This window comes from Mustela lutreola, chromosome 4, assembly GCF_030435805.1.
Source record: "Mustela lutreola isolate mMusLut2 chromosome 4, mMusLut2.pri, whole genome shotgun sequence".
In the NCBI taxonomy this organism is placed as follows: Eukaryota; Metazoa; Chordata; class Mammalia; order Carnivora; family Mustelidae; genus Mustela; species Mustela lutreola.
The window spans coordinates 166,897,304-166,921,113 of record NC_081293.1 but is presented as its reverse complement, the minus strand read 5'-3'; the positions used below and the strand labels follow the sequence as shown (position 1 = coordinate 166,921,113).

At 35.0% G+C, this 23,810-nt stretch overlaps 1 protein-coding gene across 1 annotated transcript in view; it reads left to right on the top strand.

Moving 5' to 3' along the window:
• The window catches only part of PPP1R3A (protein phosphatase 1 regulatory subunit 3A), a 51,339-nt gene that overhangs the window by 1,691 nt on the left and 25,838 nt on the right, over positions 1–23,810 (top strand). The gene's annotated exons all lie outside the window — the stretch shown is intronic.

Sequence of the window (23,810 nt, the reverse complement as noted above, 5' to 3'; positions counted from 1 at the left end):
AAAACATCCAGGAGGAGATAGATCCCTTCTGCTCCTCAAAATGTCTCAGTGGGAAGTCCTCATTGCTCCACAAGTCACAGGCAAAGGTTGGATTGTCCTGTGGGTGGTCCATCCTGTTACTAGACCTAAAGATTCTAGCAACTGTACCAGAAATACTGTAATATGATGAAGAGGGAACTGTATTACGAATCAAGACTCTGAGATTCCAAGAAGAATTTAATGAAAACATAAGGAATGACATTGAAAAAATTTTAGCCTCTTTATGCTTTAGTGCCTTGTTCTATTATAGGACAGTAAATAGTAACTATTAAGTGTGTTAGTCTAATGCATTAATGAACTAAATATAACATAGATGGAAGCAATTCAGTCATATAAAATATTTCTATTTTCATTACCCTTTAGTCTTTTGAAAGATTGGGTTACTCAACTTTGTGAATTTTGCCAACTTTTAGTCCAACTAAAACTTTCTCAGATCTTAACTGATGCTATTAAAAGAATAATATAGCCATAATCTCTACATGTGCTAAAATAATAACTTAGATGTTTATGAAATTACTCAGCAACATGTTAGCTATATAGGCAAAATAAACTCAACATTAATTTATATACACATACACATTAAATATTTTACAAAAGAGATGATCATCAGTGAATATCTATTAAACATGTTGCAACTTATTCTCTCTGCTAGAGAAAAAGCAAAATTTAGAAAAGTCACAGCCTTTTCGTCAAAGAGCTAATAGAAGGAGAGTTTAAACTCAGAGGACTGTTCTGAAGTTAAAGATGCAGCTTTAAAATACAAGCAATACACACTCGACTATGGTAAAAACAGGATTCCTTTGATAGGCCAAAGTTGATTTGATACCAAGAACAAAAATGGGCACTGATAGGTCTCAGCTTCTATCCAACTCATGATATTATTGGAACTTCTTCTATTGTAAGATATGTATAACTATATATATCCATCCATACATTTGTATTCAGAACAGTAATCACTGGATTCATAGCGGACACCATTCAAGTTTTAATATTGAACTAAACCACAAAATGGTCTGAAGGCCTGCAAAGTTTCCTAATGAGTTATAAAAATGGAAAAAAATCTCTCTCCTTCAAAACCACAAATACATTTTCTGCACTTCTATAACTTAAAAATGACCAACATAATTCAAACCACATTTTGAAAAAAAGCATTTGCCTCTGGAGGAGGCCTTTTGTGCTGAGTTTCAGTCCAACATGAATTTTTACATCTGATTTATATACCACTCAAAATGGAGTGTATAAAGGAAATCCTGACAGATCCTTAGAACAGCATGTGCCGTAATAGAATATTTATACAGCTTTTCCATGATATAATTTATATGCAATGGGGTTTCAAATATTCCTAAAACTCACACAAGAGAGCATTATCAAATTTCTAAATGAATATTGCAGTTGGATTTCATTGTGAAGAATTTAGTTAGGGAAAAATAGCACACCTTATTAGTGTTATTTTACAAAACGTATACTTGGCTAAAATAAAAGTGAACTAATACTTATCTGATCAAAAAATTACAGCTTCGAAAATCTCCTCCTCCCTCCAAAGAGTCGCATAATTTAAATGGGTCTTTTTTGAGTGTTTCCACACTTCCTCCATAGCTTAATTTGGTGGTCGCTTCTTCCAACAGATAAATACAGAAGAGAAATGTATATGAATCTTTGCTTCATACATGCAAGTAATTAACGATAATGTGTTATATAACTCAGAGTTGAAGTGAAAATAAGCTGTCCTAATGTAGACAGTAACATCTAACTTGAATTTCTCTTAATACCAAAGTTAATTTGCTATCAGGGTCCTAGATATTTTATCTTCTGAAAGTGTCAACAATCCCTTCTAATAAGTTCAGAACGAACTATGCGAACACATTTAGTGAGGTAAGTTTTCTGTTATGTCAATCACCCTGGGCACTACACTTTTTCTACGGAGATTTTTTTCAGGTCAGAGTTTGTAAATCTCTACATTGATGATGTTGTCTATTTTCTTTGATGTTTGTTAATCCATCCACTTTGACAGAAATAAATATCTAGACTAGGGAGAGGAATGCAGAGTTTGTTACTTGTAGGCATGTGACTGATAGTGACCCAGAGGTATTTAATTGCACCGAAAGGCACGCATCAGGAGATACTCGATAAGTGTCGCCACAGACAGGGCACAGGTGTATGTGCTAGCAAACAAACTAAGCAGATTTCTGATCTTCATCCCGTGGGCTTTATTTCAAAATAAATGACCAAAAGAAATAAATGACATTAATATGAATTACCTTAAATGTACATGAATAAATAAACTAAAAATAGCATTCAGAAGCAGTTAAAATTATGGGCTTCAAAGTTAAACATATCTGGCTTTTGGGTCCAAGTTCCACCATGTTAACTGTATGAGTTTGGACAAGTTAAGCTTGGTTTCTTCATCTGTTAGTTAGGACTAACAATTGTACTATCTTACAGGGTTGGCTGAGATTTCTATGAAATAATACATATACACTTTTGGTAGAGTATCTGGAACATAGTAAATGTTAACCAGTATAAAAAAGACAAGGCTAACTTTAGCTTTAGATGGATCCCCAAAACCCTAAAAAGGCTCAACTTGCCCCAGAGTCTCTTTCTTCTTTCTTTCCAGGGTTCCTAAGTTTTTTAGCATTGGATCTCTTGCAGGACTTTAATCAATTAGCAAAACTAATTAAATCCTACCTTTTCTTGAGATGTATGTCACCTTATATCTGAAACGTCTTAAAACTGGTTATCTTAATGACTATTAAATATTCCACAGTTACTAGATTATAAAACGGAGGACCAGATGGGAAGGGATAAAAAAGGCATGAAGTTTGGCATTGAACAGACTTGTGTATTAATCCCAGTAAAATATATACTTCTAGCTATGTGATTGTGGACATACTACTTTACTTCTCAACACCTCAGTTTATTCATCTTTAAAATAGGAGTAATGATGCCGGATAGTGTGAGGACTCAATTAACATAAAATTAGATATTCTTAAAGCTTTTAGTGCAGTGCTGTGCACATATGAAGTAGTTATCAAAAACTACCTATAACTGCCATAATCATTATCAAACCTTGTTCAGCTAGCTAATTTCTGATTCTTGGACTTGCATTATTTTTCCAGATATCATAGTCTACCTTGTTCAGGTTCCAAAACTCATTCAACAAGTGTTTACTAAGGACCTGTGTGTTATTAGGCACCAGTATCCATGAGAAACTTGACTGGAAATAGGACCCTGTGAAGATGAAGAGAGGTCCCAAGAAAAAAGTCCTCACAAAGACTGAGAGCAGAGAAAGGGACAGAGAAAGAGCATCAACTCCAATATTTTTTGGGTATACAATGGAAGCCATGGATAAAAATTAAAATAAGAACCATTTACATTATGTTTCAGGTTTTCTAGAATATGTGATCTATAAGTGATCTCGTGCATGGGCTAGGGGAATGATCTTTTTTTCCCTCACCAGCTGCTAAACGTATGTTTCCAACCATTGGGTACACAGACTGACTTCATCTGGTTTTGTATTTTATTAAGTGAAACCAATTTATTATTTTAAATAAAGAAATGGCATGATATAGGTGTTGGATGGTATTTATAACTTGGCCAGGTGAATGCAAATAAATTCCTGAAAGACTTCAATGCCAAAGAAGAAAATTGATCAGTCTTCAATTTTTGTACCTGAGAAACAGAACCAGGCATATTCAAGGAGGGAAAAGAGAGAAATACATTCTAAAGCATGATTTTAAGATTACAGAGAGTTTATCTTTCAGGGTGGCATAAAAATCGCTAAAATGAGGCCAAGAAAAGCATTGGAAAATGAAGCATAAGATATGGTAATGTTGCATGTTCCAGTCAGAGCCATTGGATTGTGAGACTTCCTTAATTTACACTTACAGTATAATCTGGGATCCTGGAAATAGTCCAAAGAGGTGTAAATAGCCCCATGAGGCCTTTAGGAGTTAATGTATTCCATAACTAACTTGTTGTGAGTCCGTACTAATTGTGGAAGCCAGGTCTGCTTAAGGTGGGAACCTCTGGCAAGGCCATATGGAAACATAAAATGCAGCTGCACAGGACCTGTCAAGAGGACCGTTTGGAAGCTGCCAGCTGGTTTGACAGCAAGGAGCCAAGAAGCTTAGTTTCCTTGGAGATCTACCAGGGCTTTGTGGCTTCCTGGTTTTCTATAAATCCATACCCCTAGAAGACTAGACTCCTTGGCGTAGTTTTGTAACTTTTTCTAAGAGAAGGGAAAACAAGAGAGTCTCATCATTCAGGGTGTTTCTCAAGTTCAAGCTGAAGGGAATCACTATGGATCCCATTTCTTACATGGATCCTCTGGATTTCCAACTTTAACTTCCCACCGCAAGCCTGTAAAAATTATCATTATTATTTATTGTTATTTTTAGATTTTATTTATTTATTTGACAGTGAGAAAGAGCGCACCAGCAGGGGGAGCAGCAGAAATAGAGAGAGAAGTAGGCTCCCTGCTGAGCAGGAAAGCCCAATGTGGGCCTCAAATCCAGGACCCTGGGACCATTACCTGAGCCAAAGGCAGACACTTAACAGACTGAGCCACCCAGGCACCCCAAGCCTGTAAAAATTTCTTATAGGGTCCAAGCACTCAGCCAGTAAGGCTCTAGGGGGAAAAAAAAGATAAAAAAGAAAAAAGAAAGATTATGAAAGATTATGAACTAGGACACTTAGTTTTTCAACTTCTTCCAACTTTGCTGTGACTCTTGTCCCTGTTCTAAGTTTTTACCCCCAAACCCCAAGAGGAATAATGCAGGATAAATGAACTCAGAAGACACCTGATGTGGGCCTGACCGCTTAGTAAACTGGCAGACTTAAAAGATCTTCTATGCTCTGACACTTCACTTTGAAACCATGCCTGACATTTTTATATACATGTATACACACACACACACACACACACACACACACACTCCCCTTCCTTAAATGCAGACACATTCAGGATGGCAGGGGCTATCTTTATCTTACATCCGATGAAGGTTGGTTGCACATAGGGGCTTTAAGTTTGGATTGAGCCAATGGAAATGGATAATTTTAGAGGAGAGAGCACTATGAGATACAACCAGGTTTGAGTACAGAGTTTGCAGTACGGGTTCCATAGAAGTATGAGGACTCTGGGGGTCTGGAGTGTGTGTGAATGTGAGTGTGTGTGTGTGTGTGTGTGTGTGTGTGTGTGTTTAGGGGAAAAGGTGGATTCTATAAACAATGAGGCATAATGGAAACAGCATACCCTTTAAATTGGGGCAGATCTGGGCTGTCAGTCTAATTAATTACTGTGTCAACTTAGATAAATTATATTTTGTGTCCTCTTTACAAAGGCCAAAATAGGGTTAATAATTTCTACTTGGCAGAAGTGCTATGAGAACCACATCAGCTAATATATATAAGCATCTGTCCCAGTTGCTGATACTTCATTGATATTCATAATGGTATTGGAGAGAAATATTGCTTTTAAAAATCTTAAATGACTTTTAAAAATCTTATATGACTAGTCCTACACTCAAAATTAGTGGAGGAATGCTTTATTTCTACTGTATCATTTCTGCTGCCAGGACCCACGCTAAAAAAAAAGTTTCAAAATTAGTTGTATTGTAGAGTCAACAAGATTTGGAGCACAAGCTTTGGAGTTAGTTTTGGAGAAACTAACTAACCAGAGAAACTTATGCCATTGCTGCTATAGGGAAAATAATTCCCAAATTCCTGGAATTTCTGGATTACAAAAAATTTTGGAACATTGCCTGTTTAAAAAAAAGACTATAACATGTTTCTTAAGATAGTTCTTAAAATAGTTCTTTTGGACTAAATAAATGAGATAGTTGCACATAACTTCACCGTATCATCACTTTATACCTGTAAGATGAAACTGAATTTTACATAACACTTTTCCTCTAAAAAAAACACATTATACACCAGCACATTTCAGTCATTCCTTTGTTTTAAAGGATTCTCTGTACCTCACCATTATATAAAAGAGAAAAAGCTTCTCAGGACATATGCCTCTGATCTTTTCAGGTTTTTATTCTGCCTCTCTAATAGTTTTACTTGGATAAATGGCATGGTAGTGTTATTATCTATTAAATAAGTAATAACCGGTTTTGAAGCCTTAATCATATCATCCTGCTATTTAAAGATTTTATGACAAAATGGTAATTCCTAAATTGTACTGTCTTATGGCATTGTTTGGTGACAGAGATCAGTTGTACATTAAACAAAGCTGTCTTAAGTAATTTTGCTACTCCTTCCCCCTCAGGTGAGGAGAGGGGGTCTGAGAATGGTTTGTCTGTGTTGCATTTAAGTGCTATTCAAGTCAAAAAGAGAAATAAATGCGACCACCATAAGACAATGATTACTCTATGTGTAGAGTATTGTGGACTTGAATTTTACTTATCCCTTTACTTACCAAAAGATAAAATATCCCCCAAATTTGTATTTGTAAAGCATGCCAAATAGTAGATTCTTTTCTTAATTATGTGAAACAGATTTTATAACCCATTTGACACTGATGGGATTCTGATTTGTTTTTCAGATTTAAGCCATGATACAAATCAAATAGACTAACTCTGTAAGGAAAAACCCCAAGCTTACTTTCATTCTTGAAAATTACTGTGGTTTTCTTCACACAATTAAAAATCACAAAAAATTGTGCAGGTAAATGTTAGCTTCATAAGACATATAATGAAATGAAGCTGGGAAAAATATTCACATCTTACTAGTACCTCCGTTTGAGGATAAATACTTACAGAAGATTTTAAAATGTATTGTTATAACTTAAATCTTCCAGGTATTTGCCAATAGAATATCACACAGATTTTAAAAAGCACATTTATATGCAGTAAAAAAAATGTAATCTTCATACATACTCTAATGGGTATATAAGACTATTGTGTTTGCTGTAAATAAAGTTCAATCGTTGTTTCCAGTGTTAATACAACAATTGATTTCTGAATCATTTTCAATAAATCATTGTTGTAGAAAATACTATTTAATTCTGGTTTTTTGCTTAGAGGCAGAATTATTTTAAAAACTACCCAAGCCAAATGGTTATATATTCTCTTTTGAATCATCTTCTAGGAAGATTGTGTTCTTCAGTAATGTATTCTATCAGGGATTCTAGGTCTTTTATGTAGCCATTCATATTGTTCTATGTCTTCAATCTTGTCATTTGTTCCCTCTGATTCTCAGTTGAATTAAATGTTGGAGTCCCTATCTGTACAAGGTTAAGCAGAATCATCTTGTTTTTGTGACTCTTTCTATTTTTCAGGTAAACCAACCTAATAACTTTAGATTTTTGCCCTGGGGTTCTAACCAGTAAGCTAATAAATTAGTTTGTATTATTTAATGCAAAAGTGAGACAGGAAAAACTCACCGCCAACTAGATTCTCTGAAGGGGGAATGACATGACTATTACAAAGACTGTGCACTGCGGACACGAACATTCCAGGGGCAGCAGGGAATAGCAGACGAACTAAAGAGCTCTTCCAATCCTGCCATCATTAGTTTTGAGTTCTGAGTACTGGAGGGATTGTTGTTATTACTGTACTTTCTATGGGGCCGAGGGAAGAGAAGTTACAAAATTCAAAATATTTGAGAAGATTACTCAGTTTATTTCTCAATTCTACCTAAAAAGATAGCCATTAAAATTTTTAAAATCCTCTTAGACAAATAATGAATAATTTAGAATAGCTATGTACACTATATTCTAGGTATCTAATTTTTATTTTTATTTTTTAGATAACTAATTTTTAATAAAATTCCACTCAAGAATGTTAACTGTATGAGACACTGAAAGAAATCTTGAATAAATTTGTAAAAATCAAATGTAATATAGATCAGCTGAAACTTAAATTGGTTCTAATTATATCATTTTTAGAAAGTTTAATATAGGGGCGCCTGGGTGGCTCAGTGGGTTAAGCCACTGCCTTCGGCTCGGGTCATGATCTCAGGGTCCTGGGATCGAGCCCCACATTGGGCTCTCTGCTCAGCAGGGAGCCTGCTTCCTCCTCTCTCTCTGCCTGCTTGTGATCTCTCTCTGTCAAATAAATAAATATAATTTAAAAAAAAAAAAAAGAAAGTTTAACATAGTAACTACAAGCGGAATTCACCTGAGTATATGTTAAATTTCTTGAACCTGTGTGTGTGTGTGTGTGTGTGTGTGCGTGTGTGCGTGTGTATACAGTATTAGCTAAAACTATTTGTTCTAATCAATGAATATGTGCAGAGAACTGGGAAGCCAATCCAGTCCATAATTTATTTAGTAAATTGAATTTAGGGAGTAGTTAAGTAATACTGCCCATTTATATTTCAATTATTCTTAATTTGTGTGGAAAAACTACACACACATCTGTATATATCAGCTTTTTACTTAAACCTTATCTTGTTTGTGTGCATGTGTATGTGTGTGTAATACACATAAGAAATGCATTGTTCAGATAGTTCTTATGTTTTCTAATATTTTCTATTTTCTCTATTAATATCTCATTTAAAGCTAACTTTGGCAAGCCAAGTTTTTAGGTAATACTAGTTATATGTAGGGACATATAAGACATTTATCTACAAATCTCATTAAACTCATGTAGTTCAACAAGGCTCCTGGTCCTATTCCTGATTTATCCATATTATGGGATTGCCTTTGTCCTTATATTGCTTTGTCATTCTTCCTTTAAATTACAATATTTCTGGCAAAAATTTTTCATGGAATAGTTACTTCAAGGGTACAAAATAAAATAGCTTTCCTTAAATGAAAGCATTGTTGTTTATTCATGTTTGCATCTGATGCAATTAATCTTATAGGCAAAGAAATTAACATTTAACAAAAGACTTCCTGTTTATCAGATATTCCTAAATCCGGAAGGAAGAGGATTTCCATCATATAGCCTCTATTATCTGTTTAGTCAAAATGTTTACGAAGGTTTTATTTATAGTGGTGGCCTTTCTCTGCACTTTAAAAAACCTATGTGTGTCTCATCTTCCCAACTGGTCTGCAAGTTCCTTGAGGCCAGGAATGATGTATTTGTCTAAACATTATTCCCCACTGTAGCTAATAGAAGGATTTGCATATAAAAAGCTCTCAAAATTAATAATAAAGGCAATGGGTTTTTTCATTTATAACCCTGAGGCCTAGTAAAATCCAAAAGCACCTTCTGAATAATTGAAGAATGAATTATACTTGTTACAGTTTTAATGATGAGTGCTTTTATTGTTTTCACAATCTTTAAAAATCAGATGTCATCTGGACATCTCCATCTGGATATCCAGGTGGCAAGTTTATTCTCTTAATGTCTCACACCAAAGCTGCATCTCTCCTCAAATCCTAACTCTTCTTTCTTTATTCCATATTTTGTTTAAAATCATAGTCATTCTCCCTGCAATGCAAATAAAAAACTTGAACATAATAACTGATTTCTCTTTTGCTGGTTCTTATAAATTCTATACTTACGTTATATCCTATAGCCATGAAGTAATGATTGTTCATTGGATCAAAAATAAAAATTACTTAAAAAATTAAAAATAGAATAAAATATAGAAAGACTATATTTACATAACATAAAAACAAATAAAAAGGAAATTTGTCTCTGCAATAACCATGTATTTATTGTCTAAATTGACTCAAAATTAAATATAGAAATGAACACACTAACCATTCTAACATCTTATAGATAATCTAAATTTAGATGGTTACTTTCAGTTATCAAGGTATCAACAAGAGATCATATTGAGAATAAATTAACATAGCCTATGATGGGATACTCTCATTATTGTCTTTCCTTCTATCCTAAGTCTTCTAAAGAGCTGATTCATGGAGTCACCAAAATATTACTTTGAAGTAATAACAAGTAATCTTAACATCTCAAATAGAATAAATATTCACTGGTTAGCCTTCGGCTTTCTACATACAACAGTCCAGACCACTGGAACCAGAGCCAGAAAAATCTAATAGGCTGAATAATGAAAAGACCAAATGCAGATATTGTATATCTACTGATCAGAACAGAGTCATTCATCCTTCCTTCTTGCCAGGGCCAGGATCCCAGCCAATATTCATAGTAGTACTACTGCTGCTTATATGGTGTTCCCTGATTCTGACACCTGTGCATTCTGGGCTTGCCTGCTGTCTTACCTGCTTTCCTTTATCTTAATGTCTTCTCTTGACTGGGCCTTTTGCCCCTACTAGATCCCTAAATCGAAACTTTTCTAAGTCATACAGTATGGTCAGCTCTGTCTTGAGATTGCGTTCTTGGTCTTCCCCTCCAGGAAACAAAAAACACAAGTAGTTAAGAGGAGTAATGCAATATGTTTAAATGTTTAACCTTAAAGCTTACAAAAAGGTCGTGTGATGGATCTGCTACGTTCTAATGAATACTGTTTACAACTTTTTTGGATATAATTTTAGATTTAAAGAAGAGTTGCAGGAAGAATATGAGGACTCCCCATATTCCTGTGTACTTAGGTTTTAAAACTATATAACAGCAGGGTCCAGTTGCATTGACTCTTATAGGCCAGAGCTTCAACTTTTGAAAACTTTAAGCAATGGTAACTTTCTAGTTTGGAGCTAATTGCTGATTTTGCAGGATATAAAATACATTCAAAATATCTTGTGAAAACGTTAAACTCAAACTGATGTTGTACTGTCATCAGACATCATAATGTTCTAATTTTTAAAAAAATTTTAAAACTTTGAAAATTATATTATTTTTCTTCTTATGGCAGTAAAAATTGGGGAACAAACATATTTTAGGAAATTAGCATAAATAATTATATTTCTTATGGCAAAAATAAGATGCTCCCCTATACTGAATAGCAATTGATTCTTATACTACCACCCTCAACTAACATCTCACTATTTTCATTAAGAGTTTTACTATAATTTTCCTAATATCCTAAAGAACTTTAGAGTGTAAAACCTAAGGTTACAACCCAAAGTAAAAATGTATTATTGAGGTAGGTAAGGCATAGAGTTTGTAAATAGTGATTATTACTATTTTTTTAAAGAAGTTTTTAAATGAAGTTTTCTGGAAATTAAAGTTTTGCCATTTAAATTTGTTGTTTTCCAATTAATTTTCAATAAACAAGTAGAGATGGATTCCTAATGAAAATGTTATTTGTGAGACTGAAGTAAATGTTTTCTGGGTAAGGTTTAGCTGCTGAGAAACTGGGGGTAATGTTTTTTTAGTACAACAGAATGTGCTTGTCTGTGATTAATTGTAACCTTTAAGGAAATTAATTTTTTGGAAATCCTTTTAAAAATTATTAAAAAAAATTATGTTGTCATGATTATAAAGGCCAGTTGTGTGTGGTGTGTGTGTGTGTGTGTGTGTGTGTTTCTCCAATTCCTAGAGAATTCCTTGACCACTTAAGGGATGAAATTCCTTTCATTCATCTAATTTTGTGTCTAAGGATCTGTTACATTAGTTAGAACTTGGCTGCCAAACTAGGAGGAAGTTTCATATCATGTATGGACTAAACCTTTTTGACAACTATAATTCTATGATATTTACTACTTTAATGTTACCTTGTTCTTTTATTTAGAAACTTTTAATTATATAAGCTTAAAGAATATGTGGTTTAAATCTATCATTTCTTAAATGATAAAAAGTTCTCATTAGCTCACCTTTATACATTGTAGTAAGCAACACCAGTCCCATCGGATATAAGAATAAATTTAGGCAATGGGGATTTATTTGATGAAGTCTAGAAAATATTTAAGAGGAGAAAGTGGGTTTGTGATTTAAATTCTCTAATCTCCTATGGCTCTGAACCATAATGCCTCAATAAGACACTTATTCATAAAGAAATAATAGGGGTCTTATTTTGCGTAGGACACTTCTAAGTAGCTACTATCTTCAAGCATGAATTTGGTTAAGGAATATATTTATATACATGAAAAGTTAGCTATCAGTGTAAAGTGTGCCAAATAGAAGGACACATACTCAGAGAAAATCGTAGGAGATACAGAGCAATAGGCATTCAAGAAAGGACTGTTCAGCAGGCTGCCCTCATTAAGAAGAGCATCACGGGGGCGCCTGGGTGGCTCAGTGGTTTGGGCTGCTGCCTTCGGCTTGGGTCATGGTCTCAGGGTCCTGGGATCGAGCCCCGCATCGGGCTCCCTGCTCCGCAGGAAGCCTGCTTCTCTCTCTCTCTCTCTCTCTCTCTCTGCCTGCTTCTCTGCCTACTTGTGATATCTGTCTTTCAAATAAATAAATAAAATCTTTAAAAAAAAAAAAAAAAGAAGAGCATCACGGAAGAACTGAACTTAACTTTGAAATGCTAAAACTTGGGTAGGTGGAGAAGGAGCAGGGGGGTATTTACAGACTGTAAAAAAGATGTGTGGAATGGCAGCCCAAAGGACAACATGGGGATTTTATTAGTCAATCAGATTGCCTAGAACAGACAGAATTGTGAAAGTCAAACTTGAAAAACAAAGATGGGAAAGAACTGTATACTCTTGCAAGGCTGAAATTTGAACTTTACTCTCCCTGTTCAAGGATAAAGTAGTATTTTAGTTATATTAATTCAGAAAATTTTTAGAGTAAATTAATGAAAAGTATGAACTAGGTTGCTAACTGTAAGAAATGGGATTGATGTAATTGTAAATATTGAGCATAAATTCCCCAATGTTTCTCTCCTAACATGCTTTCCACTAATCATGTTTTATGAAAGATTCTTTATTGCCTTGAAAAACTACTTACGGCACTTATGAACCGTTAAGTACCGTACCATTGTACTTCTGCTTGTGTTTTGGGAGTCTCATGGTTTAGAAACCTTTTCTAGGTTTTTAACCACTTTTTAAAAAAGATTTTATTTATTTAACAGACAGAGATCACAAGTAGGCAGAGAGGCTGGCAGAGAGAGAGGGAGGCAGGCTCCCTGCTGAGCAGAGAGCCCGGTGCAGGGCTCGATCCCAGGACCCAGGATCATAACCTGAGCCAAAGGCAGAGGCTTTAACCCACTGAGCCACCCCAGCGCTCTGTTTTTAGCTATTTTTTGCTATCTCTTTCTGTATTTGGAATAGTTAAATACAGGTCTTATTCTTTTTAAATTTTATTTATTTTTATTAAAGCTTTTTTTTTTTTTTAAGATTTTTATTTATTTATTTGACAGAGGGAGAGAGCGTGAGAGAGGGAACACAAGCAGGGGGAATGGAAAAAGGAGAAGTAGGCTTCCTATTGAGCAGGAAGCCCAATGTGAGACTCAGTCCCAGGACCCTGGGATCATGACCTGAGCTGAAGGCAGATGCTTAACGACTGAGGCACACAGGTGCCCCTACAGATTTTATTCTATCCTCATTATCAATATTAGTTATTTAATTTTGCTATAGGTCACCTTTAATATAAAAAGCAGGTATGTATGACGGCACACATTTTTAGGTATTCTTACACCTATTTCATGAGTGATTCATTTTACTGCTCTGGTCATGTTCAGGGAAATTTTCCTTTTGTAATTAGTTGATTCAGATTCTTCCTTTAAAATCTAAGGTTTATGTTTTAACTTGGTGAGAAAGATTATTCCAGGCATCTCAAGGTTTATCCTTATGGATGGGTACATGAAAATTCCACTAATATGCTTCCTTCTATAATACCAATGCCCTCAAGATTGAGAAAATATGGGTCTTAGTTAACTTCAAAGAAAAAAAATCATCAAGACACCAGTGGCAAATCTCTTATTGTGCCCTTTAGCTTGTACACTGACAGAGAATAAACCAAAAACCAAAAACCACGCGTGACTGAGAAATGACAAAAGTGTCTTCATGCATTCAAGAAGTGTTACTGAGTATATACTATGTGTCAGGTACTGTTCTAAACACTGGGGATACACTAGTGAAAAAATGGCAGTCTCTTTCCTTGATTAGCTGATATTCTAATGGGAGGGAAAGCTAATAACTAATTAATTTAAAGAATAAATAAGTTATGTCAGAAAATGGCAAGTGCAATTGAGAGTATAAAATGCAATACCAGATAAGAAGGATGAGTAAAGATTGAACATCATCGAGAAAATGACAGTTGATCAGAGACGTGAAGAGAGTCAATCATGAAGACCCCTGGGAGAACAGGGCTCCATGCTGAACAAAGTCACAAGGGCAACACTGGAAGCAGCTTCAAGTGATGTACCTTTCCCCTCTGTTTGCATTAGATTCCCATGCTCCTTATGGCTCCTATAGACTCTTGGGCATACCAGTCACTAACTAGCCATATGGTCTCATGCAGGAAAGGCAGGAAAACCATTTCTCTTTGACACCAAACCTGTTAAGGATCCCTTTCTCCTTTTTTTCTGGCTGCTCTCTGGCTTCCCAGAGTTTCATTTTCTATCTTTCTAGGTCCATTTTTTTTCCCACTGGCGCACCGCCTTGCAATTTTGTTTTAGTGAAGATGGAGTTGTACTCCAGTTAATCAAAGAAGGAATTCAACATTTGAATTATTGGAGTGAAAAAGCACTAAATAGTTGTACCTATCATTATTTTTATTTTCAACTATTTTGATTATCCTGACTATAGGCTATTAGTATTATACATATGGAATAAGCTTATGTAAAAAAAAAAAAAGAATTTTTTTTCATAAAATCAACTCTATACACATATAAATGAAGCAAACAGGTGTAAAATGCTGATCCTCAAAGATAGCAAGTGCCTTCACTTACATATCAAATCAGGAAAAATGAAGATCAGGTTGTGGTATTTTTGTATGAAACATTCTCTTAACACATGATAAACTCCAAACACATTAAGCTATCAGCATTATCCACAAACTTACATTTAAACTATTATATTGCAATTTCTGCCTTTTTCAGTGACTGTCATCTCATTTCTATTATTTTTACCTCAAGACTCTAATTGTTCTTTTATAGGATCTAACCGACCAGTGTCCTTGGCAATACACTTTATGGTGCTTGCATCTGCAGTAATTGTTTGGACAATTTGCCACAGAGTACAACTGGAAAACGTTTTACTAGTTCAGGTCTAAATCTTTACAAACACTATCAGTTTTATAATGAGCTATATAACTGTTAAAGTAGAAATGATGACTGTCTCTTACCCTAAACAGCATGTAGGTTTCTTTTTAGTTAAGAAAAATAAGTAAATTTAAATGCACTGAAGTATGGGTGGGTAATCCCCATGATGAATAAAAATTAATTGTTTTATAGACCTAACAGTAGCGGACGTACAATTTGTATAAAATTTACATTAATTCCAGCCTATTTCATTATGTATATCTTCTTCTCTCCCCACGCCATGGAAACTTAGTATCAGAGTATTTTTACCGAAGGACTTAATTTCCCACATCCATACCTTCACAGAGTGAAAGCCAGGGTAGTATAGTGGTGTAAACCGATGTTTCTCAAGCTTGATCCACACAGGAAAAGGAAAAATAAGGCACCCATATGCAGGCCCTACTACAAAGACTAACTGAATTGGTCTGGGGGCAAGGCTCAGGCATAGGTATTTTTAAAAAAGCTCCCCAGGTGATTCTGATGTACCCCAGGATTGAGAATAACTGGTGTAAACAATAAGACCTAAACATAGGTGTTCTGAATTATAATTTTTTTAAAAACTAGAAATCATTAGTTTTAGTATATATCAAAAGAGTAATACTATTTAAACAAAAAGAAAGTTAGTAAATCTAAATGAAATAATGCTTTTGTAGGTATGGTGAGAGGGTTAAGCAAGAGTAGGAACATTGGGGTAGAGTTTATTGCCATTTAGAACGAAGTCAACTTTTAAGAATTTTCTTTTAAAACAGTTTTTCTTCTTGAAAAAAATGTATATTTTATGATTCATAAAATCAAGCTTTTAAACATGATCTGCAGTCCGATTGCAGGATCTGACCTCCTTCCCGTCTAATGTGTCTTTACAAGCCCACATGTGTGCACAGCAACTACTGCCTTCCTGGGCTTCCTCCCTTCCTTGAGTTTAGGGTAGTGCTCCGAGTATTTTTTGCTGTAGGACCCCATGCTTCTCCAGCTCTGAATAGAACAATTATGATTTTTAAACGGCTGGTTTGTATTTGTAGTTCTTTAGACTGTAAACTTTATGAAGGCAGAGTTTGTTTAATCTTGGCTTGTGCTTGTGGTTTAACTTCTAGTATAATGCCTAGCAAATTTTTTTTTTTTTTTAAGATTTTATTTATTTGTCAGAGAGAGTGAGCACAGGCAGACAGAGTGGCAGACAGAGGCAGAGGGAGAAGCAGGCTCCCTGCTGAGCAAGGAGTCCGATGTGGTACTTGATCAAGGCAGGGATCATGACCTGAGCCGAAGGCAGAGGCTTTAACGCACTGAGCCACCCAGGCGTCCCATGCCTAGCAAATATTAAATATTTGTTGAATGAATACACACTGAGTTTTGTCTAACATTATTCTGAATTAGCATGATGTGCAACAGAAGGACTGAATCCTTTAAGCTTACTTGATAGAAGTATTCTTCAGAGTGTTGACTGCAAAGTCTGTTGTTGCCTTGCTAAGGGTGTGGCGGAGATCCTCATCTTTGGCAATGTAGCTGGGTCTCAGCAGAATTTGACATTTGTACCAGAGTCCTTCTGCAGCCCCAGTCTGTGGCCCAATGTCTTCAGTCAAAAGTCTCCTTGCCTTTTGGTTCATATCTGGGTCTCAACTAGTCCTTCCCAAGTATCCTATTGCTCTGGTTTTGATCTCCAACCATAGTTTTATCTTATTGAGCCCTTCTAACTTTATCTACTTGGGATTTCCTGGAATAAACTTCGCTCTATTTAATCAGGGATCTAAAGGCCTTCCACTGGGATAGTAATCTTGGCACAGATGATCTCCTTCCTAATTACTCTATCTCGTCCAGCTGTAGGCTCCAGAGAAAAATAGGATAATGTTTGTACTGTGAGCTTCCTAAATCAGTTGAACTTCTTTCCTCAAATCTACATGTTCGTTTGAAGCATTTCTGAAATCTGCTTATATCTATTTCAGTGTAGAACCTGGGTAGGACCAATAAGCATTGGATGTTTTCTAGCATTCAGTATTTGAAATTAACATTAGAAGACTGTGAAGTATAATTAGGTGCTTGTGATAATTATATTAATAAATATTATTTTTGTTAAAAGTATTGTCTCCTATTTAAAGAGATTTACTCAAACAAAGTCTATATAGGGGGCACCTGGATGGCTCAGTCGGTTAAGCATCTGACTTCAGCTCAGGTCACGATCTTGGGGTCCTGGGATCGAGCTCTGAATCAGGTTCCCACTCAGCAGGGGGTCTGCTTATCCCTCTCCCACTGCTCCTCCCTCTGCTGTGCCCTCCCTCTCTCTCTCCCTCCTTCTCTCTATCTCAAATAAATAAATAAAGTGCTAAAAAAAAGAGACAATCCACATAGTGGAGAAAATATTTACAAATCATATATCATTAAGTAACTTATATCCAGAAGAATTCTTACAACTCAATAATAAAAAGAGAGCTCAATTTTAAAATAAGATAAGCATCTGAATAGATGTTTCTCTAAAGAAGCTCTTTTAATGACCTATAAGCACATAAAACAATACTCAACATCATTAGGAATATGCAAATCAAAACCACAATGAGGTATCACTTCACGTGCACTAGAATAATTATGATCAATAAGAGGTAATAGCAAACGTTGGTGAGAACTTGAAGAAATTAAAACCCTCATGCACTGATGGTGGGATTATAAAATGATGCAGCCACTTTCTAGGAAAATAATATGATAATTTCTCAATATGTGAAATATGGAATTACCATAGCCCAGCAATTTCACACCTAGGTTTCCACCCAAGGTCCACACAAATGTAAATGTTTACAGAAGTACTATCCACAAACAGGAAAAGGTGGAATAATCCAAATACCCAACTGGTGAATGAATATACAAAGTGTGTTATATATATATAATGGAATACTAATAAACAATAAAAAGAAAGCACTGTTACATGCCTCAACATTGACGAGCCTCAAAACATTATGCTCTGTGGTAGAAGCCAGACATGAAAGGACACATATTGCATAATTCCACTTATACGAAATGTCAGATTAGGCAAATATTTAGGGACAGGTAGATTAGTGTCTCTAAGGCTGGGGGTGAGAAATGGAGAGTGATTCTAAGGAACAAGAGGTTTCTTTTTGGGTACTAGAAATGTTTAAGATTACATTTTGGTCATGGCTGCATGATTCTGAAAATACACTAAATATACTAAAAATTATTGTATTGTACATTTAAAGTGGATGAGTTTTATGGCATATATATTATTATTTGATAAAGTTGTTAGCTTTAAAAAACATTACTGATTTTGCATGGAGATGTGGATTTTATGACAAATAGACTTGTAGATCTACTACAGAGTTGAGGGCTAATGGAAATTAGAAATAGAGTCTATTTCTCCTGAAACTTTGCAAAGCAGGTATTGTGTTTTAGACAAGATTAGAATAATAGAGTAGCAAGAAAATGAATATAGGTAGTATATAAAGTCCCACATGAAAGGGCATATTAAAATGTAGTTTCTATACATGAAATGTGGATAAGCTTCAAAGGATACCTGAGTACCTCTCCATGAATGCTGTAGCTAATTCTGCTATAGAAATAAAGAATGTGTTTGATCCCCTCTTTACAGTATTCTAATTTAAAAATGGAACAACTTTCACTCAATAACATTTTTCTTATTGTTTCAAAAGGAAATGAAGATATCAACTTCATCTTTGTGCAAAGTTCAAAATGCCAATATAATAGTAACAGCTACTAATTACTGATTGACTTGCTGTATGTCAGACATTGAGTGGCTTAAATTCATTTCTTCATTTAATGTATTACATTGGTATGAATAGTTACTTTTCCTACTTCGTTTAATTAAACTTTTTTTTTTTTTCCTCGTGCCTTCTCTGTTGGGCTTTTCTCAACTCTCTTTTTCTCTTTCCCTTCTCACCTTCAGTATAAATGATACTATTCATGTTTCAAAGTCTCATTTCTTAAAAACAACCACTTTGTTCATGTTGCCCTGCCTTTAGTCAAAAACTGATTTGACATGGGAGAAATACATTCAATCAGATTTTATGCTGAATTTTTACTGACTTATTCAAAATGTTCAAGGGGGTTTGTGTATGTGAACCTGCATTAAGTCCCAGAAACGTGGGCTGAAGGGTCTTTGAATATAAAGTGGTAGATTCCGCAGGAGTATGGAATCTTTTGTGGAGAGATCTGAAACAGAGGATGGGTAAAAGAAGACAGTTCACAAAAGGTGTGGGTGAAGAGTGGCAAAAAAGACATGTAGTGCAAAATGTGGACATTTGTGAGGGATGCCTCAGTGCATTGCATTAATAATTTGCATATTAAGAAGTCATGAGTCTTCCCGTTAATGAATCCCTAACTAGTCTCTGACACAATAGACTGAACCGTCCCTGGAGGAGTCATTATGGCCTATCATGTCAATGAGCCGCATATTAATGACTCTCTTACATGCTCATCAACAGGTAGCCTAATAGGCTCCCATTGAGTTCTTTTTCATTTGCTTTTTAAATGTATCCTCTCCTCCCTTCCTTTTGTAACACTATTGTGAAGAATTGACAAAAAGGTGCATTAAGATGATTTGAATGTGTGACGTAAGTTCACAAAAGCACTAAATTCAGAAATAATGCTTTAAGTCTTACTTCTCTGCCTAGAAAACTTCTCAAATGCAGTTAAATACAAATCCAGTTGGATAATAGGATTCTTATTTAGATTTTAACATAAACCATCCAACCCAATTTACCATATTTCTCTTTTCCCTGATATATCAATTTATGCTGTCATTAGCATAAGTAGAATAGCTAGTTTGGAAATATGTTTGTGAAACTGAATTACTCAAACATGGAAATGAATTAGAATAGATTTCATATAATAAACACTCATTAGAACTAACACAGCAGCTAATACATAAAAATTTTAAAATAAAGAGGAAATGGCAGACATATATTAATTTCAAAGCAATAAAGAAATGACCTAAAAAATGATTTTATAACTTTTAAATTTAACAATTCAAGGCAGTCGCAGGAAGGCACTATTTAAACTTTTCTAGCTTGCTTTGGTACTCCTTGACTTTCGCTAGTCCTAATTACTATATTTAAAATATCTGGTGCTTTTTTTGCAAACATAAAATCTATGATCGCCTATTAAAAAATACTGAAGAATTGTTCTTCCAGTATTTCTACTGAATTACACACCATCTCACCTGATTTATTTTCTAGATGAAGGAAGGAGTATCGACACATGCTTGAAATTCTTTGTCAAGAGACAGGAATGGGTAGAAGCTGGGGGGAAAAGTTGGAGAAGTTTCCTAGCACTTTGTTCCCCATTAAAAAAAAATAATAATAACAAACAAAAAAATAATAATAACAAAAAAATAAAATAAAAATAGCCAGTTGTAAACATTGCTATTTTGAGGAACAATTGAGGGCAAAGATGCTCAGGTAAGCAGTTACAATTTGGTACTCTGATCTCATACCCGTCACCCTCCATTTGGCAAACATTTTTTTCTGAGACGGTCACTTCTTGAATGACTTGAATTCAAAGTCTGGAAGTCTCTTGCTCCTTTGTGTTGCCTCTGCCTCCTAAGCCTCCCCAAAATACACTGGATATATCAATTTACATTTTAAATTATTTTTTCTTAAAACAGTTTCGAAACAATTATGTAACACAAATGCTAAGGAGGTTGTATGTCAAAGCTCAGTATCTCAGTATTTAACAAACCAAATAGCTTAGCAATACTTACATGCAGATTCCACAAGGAAAATGTGTTTAATCAGAGTTTCTGTAATTGCAATTAGCTGGCTCAGTAGCTGTAACTCTGTGATAGTGACTTTTTACACAAACACAGATAAATCAACATCATTATGAAAAAAAGAATGCCTGCAACTTAGTATCCTAGGGGGAAAAATACACATGACAATACTCTGGTAATTTTTGGAAGATGGAGATGGTATAAAACTCTTAGCAACTACTTTGCAGGGGAACTCTGAAGAATTAGGATGTCGCTTCTGAAGTAGCAGGACTCTCAGCTGAACAATCACTAGTTTCTGGTCACCCACCTACTCTATGGGTGACAATTACTTCCTTTAAAAATTCAAGTAAAATAAGGCTTTGGGGCCAATAAGTTTAAGAACTTTTTCTGATATCCCTCTGTTATGTATTCTTGAGTTTTTGCAGTACTCGCTGTTTAAAAACATTCACATTTCTCTCTCAATGGAATAGAACTGACAGATTGTGGTAGAGTATCTCTTGAGCCAGGTTTACCTAGAAGTCTTCTTCACTTAAAATTAATGGATTCTGCTTATAATTATATCCCCTCCCAAAGCAACCTACAATTTTTGGTTCACACTTGGACCTCCAGGAAGATACTTAATTCTTCACTGGATGCTCACAGTGTAGTACCTCTTTAGGAAATACACATTGCCACAAAATGGCACATGCTGCCCAGATTCAATCACAGAACTAAATCTAAATAGTCTTTTTTTTGTCCTGATTCCTATACGGTGAGGTGAGCAAGAAAAAATAGCATCCAGCACTCTGACATGGCAGGGCAGATTTGTATGGGCAATCCTTAGTAGGCAACCAAGTCACGAAATGAAGAAACTTTGGAAAAGAAACTTACCAAAGGATTCTTCAACAAAGGTATGTTTTCAGTTATTGAAATTTCCTTTATTGAGAAGGCATAGTACCATTGTTTTCAGTATGTTTTCAAGATCAAGCACCAAGGCAATGGGCAATGCTCTAATTGAGAAACAGAAAAGATTTTTAGAAATGTAGTAATTCAGCTTTATGGAAAGCAGGAAAATGACTCAATAAAACCATCTGGTCCCTAATGTGGCACATGCTTAGTTCCTTGAATGCTTGAGCTGTTCACTAGAGTTTACTCAAGGGGCTTGTGGTTTGCCATGGTTTATGATTACATTTTATAAGTAATAAATGAACTTATATGATAGGTATTATCCAATACATTTGTTTATCCAGCCAGTTGTGATTTGCGTAATGTTCTGTTATTTGAAAAGTTTTACCTGAACATAAGTAAGATGAATTGGAAGCAAATGATTCTGTAATCTTTACTACAAATAATGCAGGATCAGCTCACGAACTGTGCAGCTAGGACCTCTATCAGTTTGAACTGATAATGCTGACCATAAGATTTAACCGAGTTTATTCTTGACTGTATTGAAATTTTAATTTAGTAGCTATTTGTACTGATTTTTCTAGCATTTTATTTTTTAAAAAAATGGTTTAAGAAAATTCCAAATTAAACATTTCAAATTATATTCATAGATACTCCTATTATTTATATAAATATAGACCTCTAAAACTGGAAGGCATGTTATTTCATAGCAAAACTAAGAAGGGCAAGTTCATTCCAATTTGAGCAATAAAAGGGTTGATGGGTAGTGGCCGCCTGGCTGTGTGGAGAAGGTTCATAGAATTGAATCTGGTCTCAGCAAGAAAATTCCTTGATCTGTTATCAGTGCTTGCCTTAGGTGCTAGAGAGAGAGGCCAGCATGAGGGTATTGTATTTGATATCCTTAATCTAATCCAGAACCTTCACTTTGAAGATAAGGAAATGTGATGCCCAAGTAACCATATTCCTTACCATATTAGTTATTAGTCTCCAGATTCAGTGTTGAAGGGAATATAAAGCCATTTAAAAATGTTGCTGTTTTTTTCTCTGAGATTATTTCTTGCTTCTTTCAATCCCTGTGAATAACGCAGAGCTATCATTATTTTATTGTCCTTTCCTTATCATCAAGGAACTGAATGTAATTTGTCTTTTCAACCTAAATTCCTTCTGCATCATGCCTTTAAATTTTTTTCCTTAGATACTTCCACTCACAATTAGAAATTTATCTCTTTAATTCTCTGTCTTTTGATCAAATATTTTGCGTCTGTTTTTGGTTTTACTCCTTATCAAGAGAAGACTACTGGTATTGTAACACCAAAGGAACATATATTAAGCTCCAGTAGTTAATGTATTATCAACATTACCTCTTGTTGAGTATAAGCTTTTGTTTTCCTCCATCCTCTAATTCAGAAGTGGCTTAAAATAAAAAAAAAAAAGAATAATAGAAGGTGAATTTTCAGGAAAATATCACCACAAAATTATGAAAATAAATAGTATACAAGATGTAATTATTATTCTAGGAAAGCCTTTTCAGTCTTTCTAGAAGTAGCCATTTGTCAGTGCCAATGCGAAAGCTAATATATTCCTAAGTGTCTTTAAAAAAAAAAAATTGCAAAAAGGTTCTATTTTTTCTAATTTAAAAGCTCTCCATTTTTCCCCCTTTCTTTCTTTAAGGAAGGAGGAGGATAGAGGAAACAAAATGAGACCAAAGAGGACAGGCTGAAAGGCTTGAGAGTTCAACTTTTATTTACTTTTTAGCTGTTTCAGAGTGAAAGGTGGTGCCCAAGAATTCCAAGTTTGGTTCTCTTTGAGCAATGCTGAACACTTTGCAGCAGTGTTAAGGAGACACAAATACAAGTCATGACTCACTTTGGAAATGATCCTTTTTTATGCCAACTTTTTTATTCCTGTGGAACAGAGTTACACTCTTGCTGCCCACAACCCAATCTTGATATTTACCTGGACTGGCTGGGTAATTCCATCACAACAGACTCAGATTGTGTGGACCAGGTCTCTGAGAGGTTTCACTCACTTAAGAGACATATGAGCTTTTTAGCACAAAGGCATTGTTAAGACCTTAGGAAAACCATATCATTACTTATACGAAAACAACTACATTTCAACAGTGTTAAAATCAACTCCAAAAGCAGAAGTGCCGCAT